This window comes from Sylvia atricapilla, chromosome 5 (genome assembly GCF_009819655.1).
Source record: "Sylvia atricapilla isolate bSylAtr1 chromosome 5, bSylAtr1.pri, whole genome shotgun sequence".
NCBI lineage: Eukaryota > Metazoa > Chordata > Aves > Passeriformes > Sylviidae > Sylvia > Sylvia atricapilla.
The window spans coordinates 4239493-4256224 of record NC_089144.1 but is presented as its reverse complement, the minus strand read 5'-3'; positions in this window follow the sequence as shown (position 1 = coordinate 4256224).

The window sequence follows — 16732 nt, the reverse complement described above, 5'->3', positions numbered from 1 at the left end:
GGGAAACAACAGAGGAAATGTGGGCTGACAAATGAAATTTCCTCTGCAGGTTTGCTCCTCTTTTTGCTAGCAGTGTCTCCTTTGGAGGTTCTGGCCCAGGACTTTAAACAGTTTTAATTAAAACTTTATGGTCTTCTGTTGTACTGCTTCCTTGGCAAATACATGGTAAAATGGGGATGTCATTTTCACTACAAATGGGAATTGGATTTTTGATTTTTTTTTTCCTTAAGCATTGAAAAAAATCCATAAAATTTTATCTATTTCTTCAAGTCTAAGTAGTATAACTAAGTTTTGTGAGTTATGTGATGAATTATAATCTATAAATCTCTAGGGGGTTTATAAATGCTTCTAGGGGGGTTGAAATGCATTTATAAATGCAATTTACTGTTAAGGCTAATAGTAAATTGCAAGACACTTGGTGACAGATTTCAATGTGCAAAACCAAGGCAGAAGTCTTCTGATGAGATAACTTGCTAATTTAGCACATTATTTCCTAGTGTTTGGACACCAAAGCTTTTGCACTGCTCCTGCCCAGCTGGCTGTGCCTGCCTGGGCTCCCGGGCAAGCACTGAGCAGCCTCATCTTTTTGGGCATTACAACACGCCCTCTGCTCAGAAGGGTTGGCCACTTCCTTGTTTCTGCTGCCAAAACGTTACCCAGCCAGGAATGAGCCTGCTAAGAATGAGGAATGAGATGTGCAGCCTTGGCTGTGCAAGGGCACAGGGGGGATCACTTCACTTACTGATTTCTCACAGAGCTGGTGAGGAGCAGAACAGGGGTGAGTCAGGGCTCAGGGCTACCAAAGGCAACAGGAATCCTCTGGGAAGTCAAACAGAGCCAAAAGCCATGTAGACAAGGCTTATCCTTAGTTGGGCCAGTCACTGACTTGTCTCTGCCCCCCACCCCTTCACCCAAAGTCCACAATCTGTGACATCCCTGCCTGCTGAGCCTTCTGTTTCTCTGCCATATATCTCTTTGCACATAAAATCTGCTCTTCTCAAGGCAATTCTTACAGATACTGTGCCTAGGTTTCACTGCCTGCTTCCTCAGTTCACCAGTAACACAGTACCTCAGGAGCAGCTCAGTAAATTGAAGCATTTAAATAAGCATAAATTGAAGTCAGTGCTGATTCCCTCAGTGCTCCGGCATCTGTGGTCTGCAAGTTTAAATGCAAATGATATTCTGTGTGCTGTCCTGGATCAAAAATTCCTGCCAGGCATGTGTGTGAGACTTGTCATGTGTCTGAAGCCTTATTCCTCTACCAGGGGCACCTCTGGTAGAATCTCCAGGGCTATTCTGTGCTGGAGAAGCTGCAATCACAACAGACTCACGCTGCAAAATGAGCCAATGTGCAGCTGGCAGGTGCCACAGCAATATTCTCCAGAATCACTCCACTCCTTGAAGCCAAACTGCCAGAGATGATGATGATGTTGTTATACCCCCTTCTCTCCCTCTGCCATCCTCACAACACCTCACTCCCCAGAGCTCCAGGTGGGGTGTTGGTGGGAAGCACCTTGCTCTGCCTCACCAAAGCATCTGCCTGGCTGCAGCTCATCAGAAGGGAGCTCTCATCCATCTCATCCTCTGCCACAGCAGAGGCTGCAGAACCTCCCAGCAGTGAGCAAAACAGGGAGAGGTGCCAGTACTGTTCACCAGCTCTGGGGAAGCCAAACTGAGTGGAATTTACCAGCTCACGTGCAAGGTGCACTCTCCACAGAGGGTAAAACTGGGCTTATGCACCTTTGCCATCTTCAGCTCTGCCCAATGAATGTGCTAACATTCAGCTTCAGTGAAATAAAATCAGACTAAAATCTACAGTCTATTTGCCACCTCTCTGTGGCAATTATGCATGTGTTTTTACTCCTGCTCCAAGCTCAAAGTTAAATAAATCCCTCATTTTCACTGAAGAACAAGTTTTGCATTATCAGAGGATGGACAAAAATACAAGAGTGCATGTCCCAGAGTACCAAAATCACTTTCTAGCCTCCTCCACCAGTTTCTTCTATTCTCTGGAGCTGACTCCATCAGGAAACTCCTTAGAGACAGGAATACTAATGTCTTCATTGTGATGTTGAAATTTTAAATGTTCATTTGTTATTTCTGTTTAGGAAGCCAGCGACCATGTGACAGGCGATACCAAATGTGCCCAAATGAGCTATGATTGTGCTGAGCAATCTCTCAGGTCAGAGTAATGAATGACTACACAAACAGCTAGCTTTAATGATGTTCCCTCTGCAGATTTACAGCAGAAATAACATCCCAAAGCGTTTGGCTCCCAAGCAGCACAGACAAGACTTGTTTAATTTAACATGGATGTCTGATGCACACGGACTTTATGGCACAGAAGTTGGTACACCTGAATGCAAACTGAAAATTTTATGGTGTCGTTTCCATTCTCTTCCTGCTGAATGGTAATAAAGCAGCAAATGTATGAATAAGATAACATTGTTTCTGTTAGCAGGCTGGCAATCAGCTAATCGACTTTCTATGTGCACCAGGCAATTTGTAGGTGCTGGTCCCATTATGCCTTACTCCTGGAGAATAATGCCTAGTGTTTAGCAGGATTTATTATTCCAATGACACATTGCCTCCAAATGTTTTTGGGAAAATATCTCCCCCTTGATAACTCCCTTAATCACCTTCTGAGATGTTAATGTGTATCTCCCCTTGTGTCCATAGATTAAATACTTTTCTTTTAATTAGGGCGATCAAAGGCAGAACATTTCCTAATTAAATGGAGTCAAGTCTCCTCTACATTAGCCTGGACCATTTGTTTTGCCATCACTTGGGCTGGGCGAGGAGCTGTTCCCACTGGCAGGAGTCCTGCTGGGATGTCAGGATGGGCCACTTGTCTCCAGCAAGGCAGAGGCAGCAAATTATCCCTTGTCCTCTGAAAAGCTGTGACTGAAAGGCCACCTTCCTGTGAGTGTCCTCCAGCACAGAAAACTTGGTCAGATGAAGCCTCTCTTCAGGGGCATAACCAAACCACCAGTCACAGAAATTCAGGGGGAATTTAATATGGACTGCTTTATTCAGGCACAGAACCTTTGTTTAATAATCTGAATTATTTTCATAATTTATGAAGTTATTCATTATTAAGTTATTAGTTATTAGGTTATTAAGGTTATTAAGTTATTGGTTATTAAGTTATTCATTATTAAGGTTAGCCAGAGAGTTCTGAGAGCCCATTACTTTAGTACGTGTGAAGAAAAAAGACAAAAATTGCGTTGGAAAATATTTTCTGAATTTTCTGATTTTTCTGTCTCCTGCAAGAATGGTGGGATGAAAATACCTGACACATATACAAGAAAAGGGATGTTCAAGGTGGAAAGAGAGAGGACAGCAGACACATATATGAAATTAGTAAATGAAAATTCAGGGATCATTTAACAAAAACAGCTTTTCAATTTTGCACAGGCGAGCAGCCTGTTTTATGTTTAACCAAGACCATACAGGTAAAATAAAGAAGTTCTATGTGCTATAAAATAAATTTTCATTGAGTTTCTTGCATCACCTGTCTTTACCACGTTGCTTTCAACACAATGATAATCACTGTGAATAACAGATGCTGCTTTAGGGAACAGGATTTGGGGTTAGAAGCCCCAAAAGCTTTTGTTGGGATATTAAGATTGTAACTAGTCTGATTTTATTATTAATGTGCCAGCTGACTTGCCATACACAAAGAAACTCATTTGGGCAAGCATGACCTCTCCTCCTCTGAGGGCTTTCACATTCTTTAGTTCAAAGGTAGCAACACAGGCTGAGCATACCTACACTCTGTATCCCAGTCCTTGAGGTTTCTTTTTTAGCTAATGGCTCAATCCTGCCAGCTCACAAGACATCAGGCTCCAGCCAGGAGGATTCCACTCCTGTCTCACCAGCAGGAACCATTCCAGCACTATCTGAGGCCGCATTAAAAACCCCACAGTTCTCCACCTCTGACACTTCCAAGGTGGACAGCATGACTCTAGGTGTGTACACTGATTTATTCCCCAGCTGCAGCAATTCCACTGCTTTTCCATGGTGGTGTGAAGTGAGGAATTCAGCTCAGTTCTTACACGTCCTAGAAAAATACACAATAAAAATGAACTTAGCAGTTTTGGATCAGTGGGTGAGAGCTTTGAAGCAGACAGAGTTTTTTCCCCTTTTCTTAGGGCTCAGTGTCCTGAAGTGGGATGCAGCTCTTTCTCTCAGCATTCCTTTGCTGTTAAAACTGCCCTGTTCATTAGGAGCCTTGCAGTGAGAAAGATCCTTTCTCCCCAGTCAGTCTGACACAGTGCTACACGAGAGACCAAAGCAGAGGATCTGCTGGTGTGTGAGCTGTGCTGAGCTGAAAGGGGCTGCTCAGGATTCATTTGTTGCTCTGCTGGCAGCTCTGACTGACCAACACCTGATGATTAATACAGGAGACAGCATTTCCACACACAGGGCACAACCAGCACTCCTAAATAGATTATTTAGCCTCCTGCTCCTCTCTCCCTCTCACCAGGAGAGTTTTATAACCAGTTTCTGGAAGAAATTAAATTTTTTATATTGCAACATGAAATCTAAAAGGAGACCTGGAGCTGCCTTTGGTACACGGGTGGAAATGTTTCCATTGGCTCCAACATGGACACTGAGCACATCCAGGAGCTCCTGTGGAAAGGAAAGGTTCAGAAAAGAACCAGTTTCTATCCCTTCTGACAAATTAATCCCACACTTTGTATGTGGTTAAACCAGTTCTGAATAGACTTATTGAATGTCCAGTTTTTCTGGTTAATATTCAGACATATCTCTTGTTAACGTCATTCAAAGAGATAAAATGTTATCATTTGTTGCCATTATGTGTCATTCTATCATTTGGTATGATTTAGTAGGATAAGTATTTGTTACAATCTCGGCTCTTATCTTGGTGAGTGGGTTTAATAACAAGATTCCTAAACAAATTATAAGAGAAATTAATGAGAAAATACTTTACCTGCACATTGCATTAATTATGCATCCACCCACTGGCAACAATGAAAGTTCAAGCCTTGCCTGAAGTTAGACTTAAGAATCAGCAAATACATTTTTAACAGCTTAAAGCTAAAATCACCTTTTATGTAATTTCTTATTGAGAAATAATCATAGCATTGGTCTTGCATGTAACTTGCAGACACAGGCATTTATCTGATTTTTTACATGCTTTATTACCATTTGTTATCAATCAAGGTAATCTTTGCATGCGTTGTACAGTCTTTTCTATCAAGAGTTTTATAATCAGTTTCTGGAAGAAACTAAAATTTTAATATTGCAACATGAAATCTAAACCTATTGCAAGTGTAGGTGACAGAAATAGAGAAAATATGTTTCCAAAAAGCTTATGTAAGAGGATCTGAATTAATCTCAATGATGGACAGGGAGCAGAAATTCTTTTTTACTGAGTTGTCTGGAAAGAACACCCCCTTAACAGTTAGCAGCAATGTTTGTTCTTTAACTATCACAAGTCTTCTGTAGTTAAAAACATTAAACCTCACTTGTGAGCCTTCACTCACAGCTTTGATGAATAACATATTAATATTGCACAGAAAGAACGTGGAACATTTTCTCATACACCTGTCATGTGTGCTTTGTGTTTATGCTAATTTATTTTATGGAATTAGAGTGCTCCCAGTGGTACTGCAATGAAATCAGTGCAGTTATTGTAATTGGATTTACCTTGCCAGAGGAAAGGTCAGCTTTCAAAGAAGGAAGAAGAATTCCACCTTTCCCTTCATGAGCCAGACTCCTCTCTGATGTGTGCATATAAAGCCTAAATTTCCATCTCCTTTGTTGACTGACAAATTTACTGAATTCTTTCTGGAAAAAAAAAATAAAGAGAGAACCCAGAGTAACCCTCAGCTGAAAGAATTTTCAGGCTGCATTTAAAAATCACTTTACTCATTTCTGAAGTGCAGTCACCCCAGGTGAAGTAAAATGGCTTTTCTAATAGGAAGCAGTGTCAGACAATTTCAAAGCAAAATTTCAGGAGGACTGGAGAGAAGTCAGGCTGTAATTACACCTGGTGAAAATTACCCAGGACTGAAGGCTAATAGACATTTCTTTTTAAGTCTCACGGGATTGCTTCAGGGACAGAAGGCAGCAGAGAATTCTCATCACGGGATAGGAGCAGATGAAGCAGGACAGAGAGAGAAGAGGCAGTCTGTGGAAGGAACAGAGCTGATGTAAAGGATTTGGCAATCACCACACTGAGAGTGGGGCTGGCTCTGGGTGACTGCTGAGCAGGGGGACCACTCACTGAGGCACAGCACTGCAGTTCTGGGTTGGCTCAAGCTCTGTGGGGCTCTGTGATGGGTTGCCCCCATCAGCCCAAGCAAGAACTTACTCAGGAGTTTCCACATCTCTGTACGGGATCTGTCACACCCTCATGCTCTAAATTATCTGAACAAGTACATTCATAAATACCCAGGGACCTCAAAAACCCCCAGGGAAATGAAACAGCTCTTTCTAGGCAGGCTTTGTGGAATCTAAAGCTAAACTCTTTTTCTGGAAAATATTGTTTTTTTCATAAGCAGGATTTATACCCACTGTGCTGGGAGAGCAGTGTCACATTCTGTGGCTCCAGGTAAGAAAACAGAGTGCAGCTGGCAGCTCAGCCCATGTGCAAAATGCAGAATCAGTGTGCAGCAGCCACACTGCTGCTGGAGCCACTCTTCCCCTCGGGGCTCTGTGTCTCTGTCTGCAGCAAGGATTAAACACGTTCCATTTGTACATTTTCTGATGGGCAAGGTCAGGTCAGTCTCTGAAATGAGAGGTATTGCATCATGTCACGCCTGAATAGGAGTGTAAGTGACCCGTGAAATTAAAAGATGTGTTCTGGTATTCGCTCAGGACAGCCCAAGTTTCCCAAAGGTAGATCTGTTTGGAAAATCCTAGCTAGATGGAAGAAATTGTTGGTAGATGGAATAATCACCTGAACTAAAAATATTTAAAAATTACCAGTGTAGCTTGAGTCCAGTGAAACAGAAAAGTGGTGGTGGTTTCAGCCTGGGGTTTTTAGTTTCATTGTGGGGTTTTTTGTGGGTTTGTTTTGTTTTGTTTTGGGGTTTTTTGGGGGTTTTTTTGGGGGTTTTTTGGGTTTTTTGGTTTTTTTTTTTGTTGTGTTTTTTTTGTTTTGTTTTGTTGTGTTTTTCTGGGGTGTTGTTGTTGTTGTTGTTGTTTGGTTGGGGTTTTTTTGTTTGGTTTGGTTTTTTTGTATCAGAGAACAAGATAAAAAACAAGGCAAGAAAAATAATCCTACAGATGTGCTACATCTCAAAATCTTTGAGGGACTCCAACTATGACATCTGTGATCAGGGCAGCTTATAGGGCACATCACAAACCAGCACTGTGGTGTCTGCAAGGATCTGTCTGTTGTCAGTTTTGGCAAGAATTGGAGTCATCTGAGACTCTGTGAGGGGCAAACAGCCTGTGAGGAATTGTCTCTTTCCACAGCTGTGGTCACAGAGGTTATCCTCTGATCCTCTCCCTCAGTATATAGCCTGAGACTGTTTGCTGTGAGGTCCTGGGGACACACAAGTCTGCTGCCACCCAGATTTGGTGATGTGGTGAGTGAGAGCCCACATGAGTGAGCTGCAGTCTGCCTGTGTTACATGTCACTTTGGAGGGGCTTCAAAGGGGTTTCAAAGTCAGAAATCCCAAATAATGTGACGTGGTATCCAGTTGCCTGATCTGCCCCTTGATAGCCACCAACTTTTGGATATGTCCATTGTGTAGTTAAAAACTTCCTGGAGTGTCTCCAGCTGTACAGGCATTTCTGTCTTTTTAATAACCCTAATACATTCTCAGAAAATCAAGGTGACAGCATCAGAATTTACCAGCTCAATCTTGCTCATTTGATGAATAGGAACAGTTTTGTAGCCGCTAAGAGACTAAAAATTTCTCAGCCTGATGGTCTCTAAAAAGCGAGACAAGGATTACTTTTTGAACGCAAAAACTGCAGATGACTGGTGTTTGCATCAAGAAAAAAAATTCACATCAGTGTCTGATACACAGACATTGTGTAAAATTTGTTGTGTCAAGCACTGACTTTTTATCAGGGTAAAGGGCCCTCTTTGAACCTGTGTCCATGCACCATTTTAATCTGAGAGACAAGCAGTGATTTCTCCAACCTATCACACCTGCTTGGCATTTGGGGCCACAGCCTGGGTACCAGGCCAGGGTACAAAGCAGAGATTTGCAGGAGAAAGGAAAAGAAACTTAAAGTGAAACAGTATAGCTCAATTCTTTTTGCCAGAAATGGTGTTAATGCCTGCCCTGTTGAAGTGCAAACATTTTCTTACATCAAACTTAACAAAGCACATAAAATAATCCACCCAGAATAGAGATGCCTGGCGGCAAGGTGAACAACTGGCTTCTTGTCTGTTCTTTACATAAGGAACTTTATGTGCTCTACTTATTAAAAAAGTAAAATTAAGGGATTTTGAAGGTAGTAATTGCATGCTTTAATTGCAGGTGCTTGTTTAAAATACGAGCAATAAACCAGGAAATTCTTACATAAGGGCATTATGAAAAGGTTTCCTGCATTGGTAAGACAAACTTGAGTTACATGACATTGATATTGATGTTTTCTTGGGTGTTCTATAGCAGAAAGATATTTCATTAACCTATTGAATTACTCTATTTGATCCAAATTTTAAATAGTTAGCTTAAACATTTATCTTCTCCTGTTTATTTTCTACCAAAAAAAGTGCTACCTGGATTTCACAGTTCAGATTTATTCATGCCCAGTGAATACAGGGCACTGTCAGATGGTAAAAGAATTAGGAATATGATGGTTTGTGCTTTGCTCTGGTTCCGTTTTGAAGCATCTCCAATTTTCCAGCCCTATGTCAGATGACATGTCATCAACAAAAACAAGTATCAGAACAACTCTGAATTCCAATAATCTCTTCATCTCTCCCAAGGAGATCTGTGGCCCAGAAGAGCCAAATCATTTCCTCTTGCATCCTCAGCACCTTCTCTGTAGCCCAGAACAGTTGAAGTCTATGTGTTCAACGCTGTTACTCCCTGAATTTGCTTGCAGCCTGCACTGGCACAAAGGATTTCACTGAAAGGAAAACTTCCTGCTGTGCCTGCAAAACTCCAATTTCCCAAAAAGCATTGTCCCAGCAGGCGGTGTACTGTGGCACAGTGCCTAAGGGTACCCCCTGAGATGATACCTTTGGTCTCCTGCTTTCTAAAATGAGTCCACAAGAATAAAATTACCAGCTATAAGCTCAAGGCACACTGTTTGGTAAGTATGGGACCATTAATGTAACATCAAATCATTCTGCAGAAGCTTATTGTGAACAAAATGTAGCTGAAATGATCCAAAATGAATTGCAGCACATTTTCAGGATCGAGATTTTCTGAGCAGGTTAAAATTTATAACACATTTGCAATCAGTTTTATCCTGGCCTCTTCAGAGTGTTGTTACACATTCCCATGATACAGAAAATAGAAATGCAGGATTGTGTTTAGCCATATTCTATTACAAAAGCTGCTGCATGCCAAGGCAAGGCTCAAGAACACTTGACTGGCCTGTCACATCTGTTAGCACTCAGTGGCTATTGTTTAACATCTGGTTATATTTTTCAACAGCTTTCATTCAATCCTTCCAGGAACCAGCAGTTTGGCTGGTGCTCACAATGGGTACAGGCTCATCCAAGCTGGGAAGAGCGGTGAGTAAACCCCAGAAATGACATGCAGAGAGGTTTCAGTCAGCTCTGTGGGAGCCATCACTGCAACCAGGAGCAGGGGGAGCTGTGCCAGCATGTGCTCTGCCCCAGCTGGGCAGATTTATTTGGGACTCACCAACTGAGATGTCTGTCCTCTGTCTGGGTCTCTGCTCCTGGCTGTGCCATGGTTCTTCAGCCCTTCTAAGCTGAAAACATCCTCAAGAATGGGTGAGGGAAGGACAGCTGCACAATAGGAACTCGTACCGCTTCAACCCAAATGGCTCCACTCAGCACAGCATCAAAACCAGCCTGAGAATAGGAACAGAAGATGAATGATGTATAAAAATCTCTGGACACAAATACTAACTGACTTGTCCTGAAATTGCTGGACAAGATAGTGAAAAAAAAAAATAAATAAAATCATTGCTTCTTGTCTCTGGCAAAGTGGGACTGAAATTAAGCATTTGCCTTCCTTGCAAGTAAAGATAAACGCATTACAATGCAGTGGCTACCCAGTGGCAATATCCCACACACTATTTGCTCACATAATGATTGTTCTTTCCCCCTCAGTTTTGACTCAAATTAAGTGTGGTTTTCTGTGCCAGTTCCTACAAGTGACCACTGTGTGATTAAACACAAGAATGCAGCATCTGCAAATGCAGGCAACTCTGATACCCAGAGAGCTGCATCTTGGGCACACTAAATCACGCCACGAGAAGCATGAAGACAGTGATTTGATGACCCACCCCAAGCCTTTTTATCTCCAGGCTGAACAAGCCCAGCTCCCACAGCCTCTCCTCATGGATCACATTGCCCAGCTTCCCAACAGGCTTAGTGGCCCTGGGCCAGATAAATCACAGTTTATCAACTGTATCTTGTCCAAAACTGGGCACATTGCTGCCAACACAACCTCATGGGTGCCAGAAACAAAGAATTAATATCTTCTTTGATCCTGCTGGCTACAGTTCTGTTAATACAGCCCAGAAGGTGGTTGGCTACCTCTGTCGCAAGAGGACCCTGCTGACTCTTTTTTGACTCAGCTGCCAGGTCTCTTTCGGCAAACCTGAGAATGGAATAAACTTCAGGAGCCTTCAAAAGTCTACCCAAGGAAAACGATTTAGTGTTTCCTTCTTATCTCTAGAATCTACATTTTTTGATGGGTTGATACCCTGAGGTAACATTCCCATTTCACATCAGCTCCTCACTCCTGAGCATATACTCCTCACCCACGTGAGCAAAGAGCTCCTACAGCACAGTGCCAGCACAGCACAGAAAACACGGCACTGATCCATTCCGTGGGAATATATTTGGGCTACAGAAACACAGCACCACAGCACTTCCACAATCCCTGCATGAATCAGCATGGATTTGGGAGCTGTGACGAGATGGACTGTGAGGTCTGCCTGTCCCCATTGCTATCCAGCAGAGGGGACAGTGTTCTTTAAGATCATCAGATCTTAATTAACCCAGACTGCCAAATCCACCATTAAACCATGTCCCTAAGTGCCACATACACATGTCTATTAAACACCTCCAGGGATGGTGACTCAACCACTTCCCTGGTAAGCTTGTTCCAGTGCTTGGCCACCCTTTTGGCGTATAAATTTTTCCTGATATCCAATCTAAAACTCCCCTGCTGCAACTTGAGGACATTTCTGCTCATCCCTTTGCTGTTACATGGAAGAAGAGAGTGTAAAATAGGTTTTAAATCTTATTTGAAGCTGAATAGCATACCTTGAAAACATGTAAATATAGGATAGAAATCGTATGATAAAAGCCGAGAGAGAAGAACAAAAAAAGATGTTCCCAAAAATGCACCAACTAAGGACCTGACCATTGTACTACAATGTCATAATTAAAAGCTGGAGAGGAACAGCAGCAGGAGAATTACATTAATGAAGCTTAGATGGGACAATTGAGAAAACTCTGAAAAACAAATTGCTTAAAGGGAAGCAATTTTTTTTATTATAGTCTCTGTGGATAAGCTGATTAATCTGTGTTTTATATTATAAATTAGAAGCAAACAAGCTCTAATATTGAACAGTGCAAGCTCAGAAAAAAATAGTGATGTCTTTTTTTCCAGGGGTGAAAAATGAAGGAAGCACAGGAGAAATCTTACTGGATCCACCAGCAAGGACAGCATGGTTCTTGAACATCACTGCTAAGCCCCCAGCAAAAGGAAAAAAAACATGATGAGTGTCTTAGGGCAAAAAATAAGTAAGAAATAAATGTGAACGTCATAAGCACACAAGAATGGAATGGAGATGAATGTATTTCCATTCATACAGAATGGAAATAAAGGATGACATCACTGACACCCTGGAAGCATGACATATACAACATATACTAGAGAGCTGGATTTGAAACACCACACACATCTTTATTTCCACTTGTCAGCTGTATTAACCATGTCTCAATGCTCTCTACCAGGAGACTTAAAACTATCTGTGTTCTGCTTTTAAGCCATGACACTTGTTTTCTGAGACCTTCATTTTTTTTCTCTACTAAGTATCTGATGACACATTTATTTTTTTATGTGTTTGCTCAATGGTACCTGCTGAACTTCATTAATTAAATTATTAATGTAATTACTAGAGCTGACCAAAACCCATTTATTTTCATGTAAAATACCTAGTTTATCTTCTTCCCAAATTTCCCAGACTATTATCATTTTAACAAAACAACAGCAACAACAATACCATCAAGTCAACAAAGATGATATATGCAAGGGGAGTGGGGAGGGAGTGTTGCTTTGATAAGAAACAAATATCTTATTGAAAAACAGCTATTTGAAATTATTGTTTAATTATGGCTGTATGCCAAATTTTTCATATAATTATAAACTACTAGTGCTAGAAAAGTGCTGTTACTGAAACCTCCCCAACGAGGAGCTCAGACTTCAAAGGACTGCCTGACCTTGGGGTGGGAAGCTAGAAAATAAAAGAATTTCTTCAATGGAGCCCATAAAGTAGTAGAAAACTCATGACTGAGATGAGCATTACAGATAATTATACTTTGGGAATAAGAAGTGGAGTTAGAGAGGTAGGTGGAAGGGCAAAATGGATAGGAAAGTGTGAACATGACACAATGGTGGGAAATTTTGCAATATTAATGAGTTTTCAATTCTGCTTATACCTTACCCATCCTGATGTTTTCCTTACCAGATTCAGTGAACAACCTTTTCCAAATTATGAGATAGGCATATTTAGCTGTTGGATTTGTGCTTTACTTACATGATAATTTTGGCTGAACTCTGCACTAAAACTCAAGGTGCCATTGCATCTGACAAGGCTCCACCTCTATCTCTTCTGAGAGTTTCTAGGCAAGAATGGAATTACCTGGGATTACTGGGACACCAGTACATTATGGCAAGGAACAAAGCATAATACTGAGAGAAGTATCTTGTCCTAGAGGTACTTTTTGGCACTCTACACAGTGATGTCTGCCAAGTCAAGGAACCAAACAGCAGAGGAACAGCCCAGGAAAATGCCCTCAGAACAGCAGTAAAGCAGTAGAACTGCTCTTACTGATGCTGGTATTATCAGTCCCAACCCTCCTAGAAGTGACCAGAGATACTCTCATCACCCCATCTCTGTGACTTGGAAGAAGTGAAGCTATCCAAAATTTTTAACATAAATTATTAAGCATGACAGCTTCCTTTCCTTAGGTTTTGAGACTACACCACTGCTCTAAAGTGCTGATACCTTAAGATGATGCATTTCATGAGGACAGAGAAAAGATGTAGAACCATTATTTTGGGAAAACTACAAACATGAATTGCCAAGCAGTATTTGATCTATTTGTTGGAGTGTTAGGATGGGATATGATAGTCTTCCAAGAATTGGCAGTCCCACGGAGTTGTCTGTCTTGGCCAATATGAGCATTGTACCTCCCTTTATTTATTGTGGCCTTGCCTAAGACTGAAGATACTGTTCAAAACCAAAAAATACAAATGTTTTATTCATAATGTATCAGTCTGAGTACCCTAACATGACAAATCAGGGACAACATGTATACAAAATGGGAATAGTCTAAGACTGAAGCTTTAAACACTACTTAATTCAAAACTCAGCCAACCTTAGAGTCGCTCCAGACATAAGGAGAATGAGTGTACAGGAGAAGCAAAGCAGCACAGAAACCCCTTCAAGCAGATTAGAGAGGCCTTTATAGAATTAGAGCATCTGAAATAACGTTTAATTTGATAATTTTAATTCTGTAGCCCAGAGAAGATGCTCTAATAAATTCTGTTTTGTAGATTTGAAATCATTAACAAAAGATTTCCTCCTTACAACAGAGTACTGTGTGTTAATTGCAAATCAAAACTAATGTGGAGGACAGAATAGGTTCCTTAGTTTGCTTTTTTCTGTCTCGTCCACAAGCAAATCCATATATATGACCAATAAGCTTCTGAAAATTGCATATGTGTGATAGTGTTCTCTTTGATAACACGGGACACTATATCCTTTGATATTTGCATTTTCCTGGCCCAGAAAGTAGATGGGGACAGTAGAGGGCACAACAAAGCAGGATTAAATTGTGATATTTTAATTGATTTCTCGGCAAACTATAATGGCATATTGAAAAGAGTGACATTTGTGGGTTTGAATCACACACAGTTGAGTAGAAATATGTATTTTTACCATTTTGAAGCACAACCAATGAAATATTCACTACTGCTGTCAAAAGACTTACCCTACAAAGACAGTCAGCCTCTGAAACTGAAGAAAACTGAGAAGAACTATAGGAGATCCTACCACTAGGTTGTTTTGCACTCTAATTTGCTTTGAATGTCCTTCCACAGTATCATCTTGAAAAGCTCAAAATTCAAGGAGACAATGCCTTTATCTTCTGAAGTTGCACAAAGTAAACAGTGGCATTTAAAAGGAAACTCTACATGCATGGGAGTTAAATTTAATTAAATTTAATTTAAAAATTAAAATTGTTAAAATTTTCCAACCCCAGGATTGCCATCTCTTATTTAAAAATTCACCTGATCTTATTTAAAAATCCATAAAGGTCATTTTTAGTTCTGGTTTTCTGTAACACAAAGTTTGGCTACAGCAAACAATTCATATTGGATGAAATATCAAAACACTTTTGAAGTTTGAAAGATTTATATTCTTGGCAATCTAGATCAACATTATAAAGTAGTCCTTGTTTCATAACAAGGGTCTAATCTTAGCACCCTGTTAATCCTAAATCTCACTTTGTCCAAACAAGAGAGCTGTTGTTTCTGCAGCTGCAATACAGCTTGCTCCTTCATTTGAATAGCCAATAATGTTAGAATTAATATTAGCACTTTGTAAAAAATTGTATGATCTTTTAAGAAAATATACCATTTAGAGGAGTGACTTTAAATTAGAAGCAGATGACAGAAAACAAACAGATTCCAGCAAGGGATAAATGGTGATGTCTAGATTAACATTTTCAGTTACAGCCATTCTGATCATCCAGGAAAAAAATGAACCTTGAATCCAGATAAATTTTCAAGTTTAAAGGAAAATTTGGTCACTGAGCACAAAGAATTCAAGACAACTGAAACAGCTACTGGGAACCTCTTAATCTGAAAATTAATTAGAGAAGAATGACATTTCTTTCTGACAATCACAAAAGTTAATGTTGTTAATTCTAAGAACTGCCAATAAGCGTTGAACTAACACAGCCAGTTCATTAAATATTTGGTGATATAAGTATATTTACCATTTTCGTGGTCATTGCCAAGGTTTATCCTATATTAGTGAGGCCAAGAGTGCAGAGTGATGGTTTACATTTTTAATTATTCAGTACATTCAACTGATGTCCTCAGATTCAGACCTGACCACTACAAAAACACACACTGGTAAGTTTCAAACTTGCTCTTACTCCTATTTTGATATTCTTGGCAACTTAAAACCAGAACAAATTCACTGAAGTGCATATTTACACTATCCTTGAATGTGTTTTAACAGAGTACTTCATTCTGACCATCTGCTATGTGTCACATAAAGCAAAAAGGGTAAAAATCAGGAATAATTTTAGTCATCAGTGGAGTAAAAATAGAGCAATGTCATATTCTTGTAAATTTTCAGAGCATATTAACTCAAACAAACAAGATCTTTTTATAAACCCAATGTGATTCCATGTCCCTCTCCCACACACTCCACAAAGCCTGTTTTATTGCATCTATAATGGATCTTTTGAACAATAATTTTAAAAACTCACAACATGCTTCTGTCTCTACATCTCAATGTACACTTCATTTCACTTGCATTTGGTTGCACCTTGTGTGGACATACAGCAATGCAAATACTCTGAGTTGACAGAGTGACCTTATTTTGCTCTTAGCAGCTGCTAAACTTTATTTCTCAAGTACCAATTACCATATAAACCATACTTTTTGTCCATTGTTAAAATTATACAACACAATCTTGACTTCTAGAAAATAACAGGAGTTCCACTATTGCATAACTACAAAAAAAAATACAGGGACGTTTACAGGCAAAAATGTAAAATATATTTTGTAAAATAATAAACATCAGCCCTCAAAAATAAAGCACTGTTTTCCCTATAAAGAGAGATTTTTAACGTATTTCCAGGGTTCACCTATGCAGATGAATACCCAAATGACTGAGAAGACTGTTCACACTACATTGTCAACCTGGAACATGATTATTATAGCTAAATAGCCACCAAATAAATGAAAAAAGCCTTTCCTCCGAGGCTGCTCCTCTCCTTCCATGAAGCCTCCAGGCATCTTTTTTACTCAGCTGACCCTTCTCCACAGCTTTGCAAGTCACATTACTAAGAGATGCCATGTTCTGGAGTTCCTTTGTGGTTCTAGGATTCTTTTCTGAGATCGTTCCTCCCCTGTTTGCTGGTTAAGGTGGGCATGTCTTTGTGCTCCAAGGTAGAGAAATATGTAAAAATAGAGTTCACAGTTTTTAAGGAAGAGGAAAGAAGCCAGAGTGAAGCTGCAGAAAGTTCAGGACCCTCTGAAGTGTGTGGCTTGCTTTTCTTCAAACTCCAAACGCAAACACAGATCTGTTGTGAAAAAAACCTCAAAATCTTGGAGATTT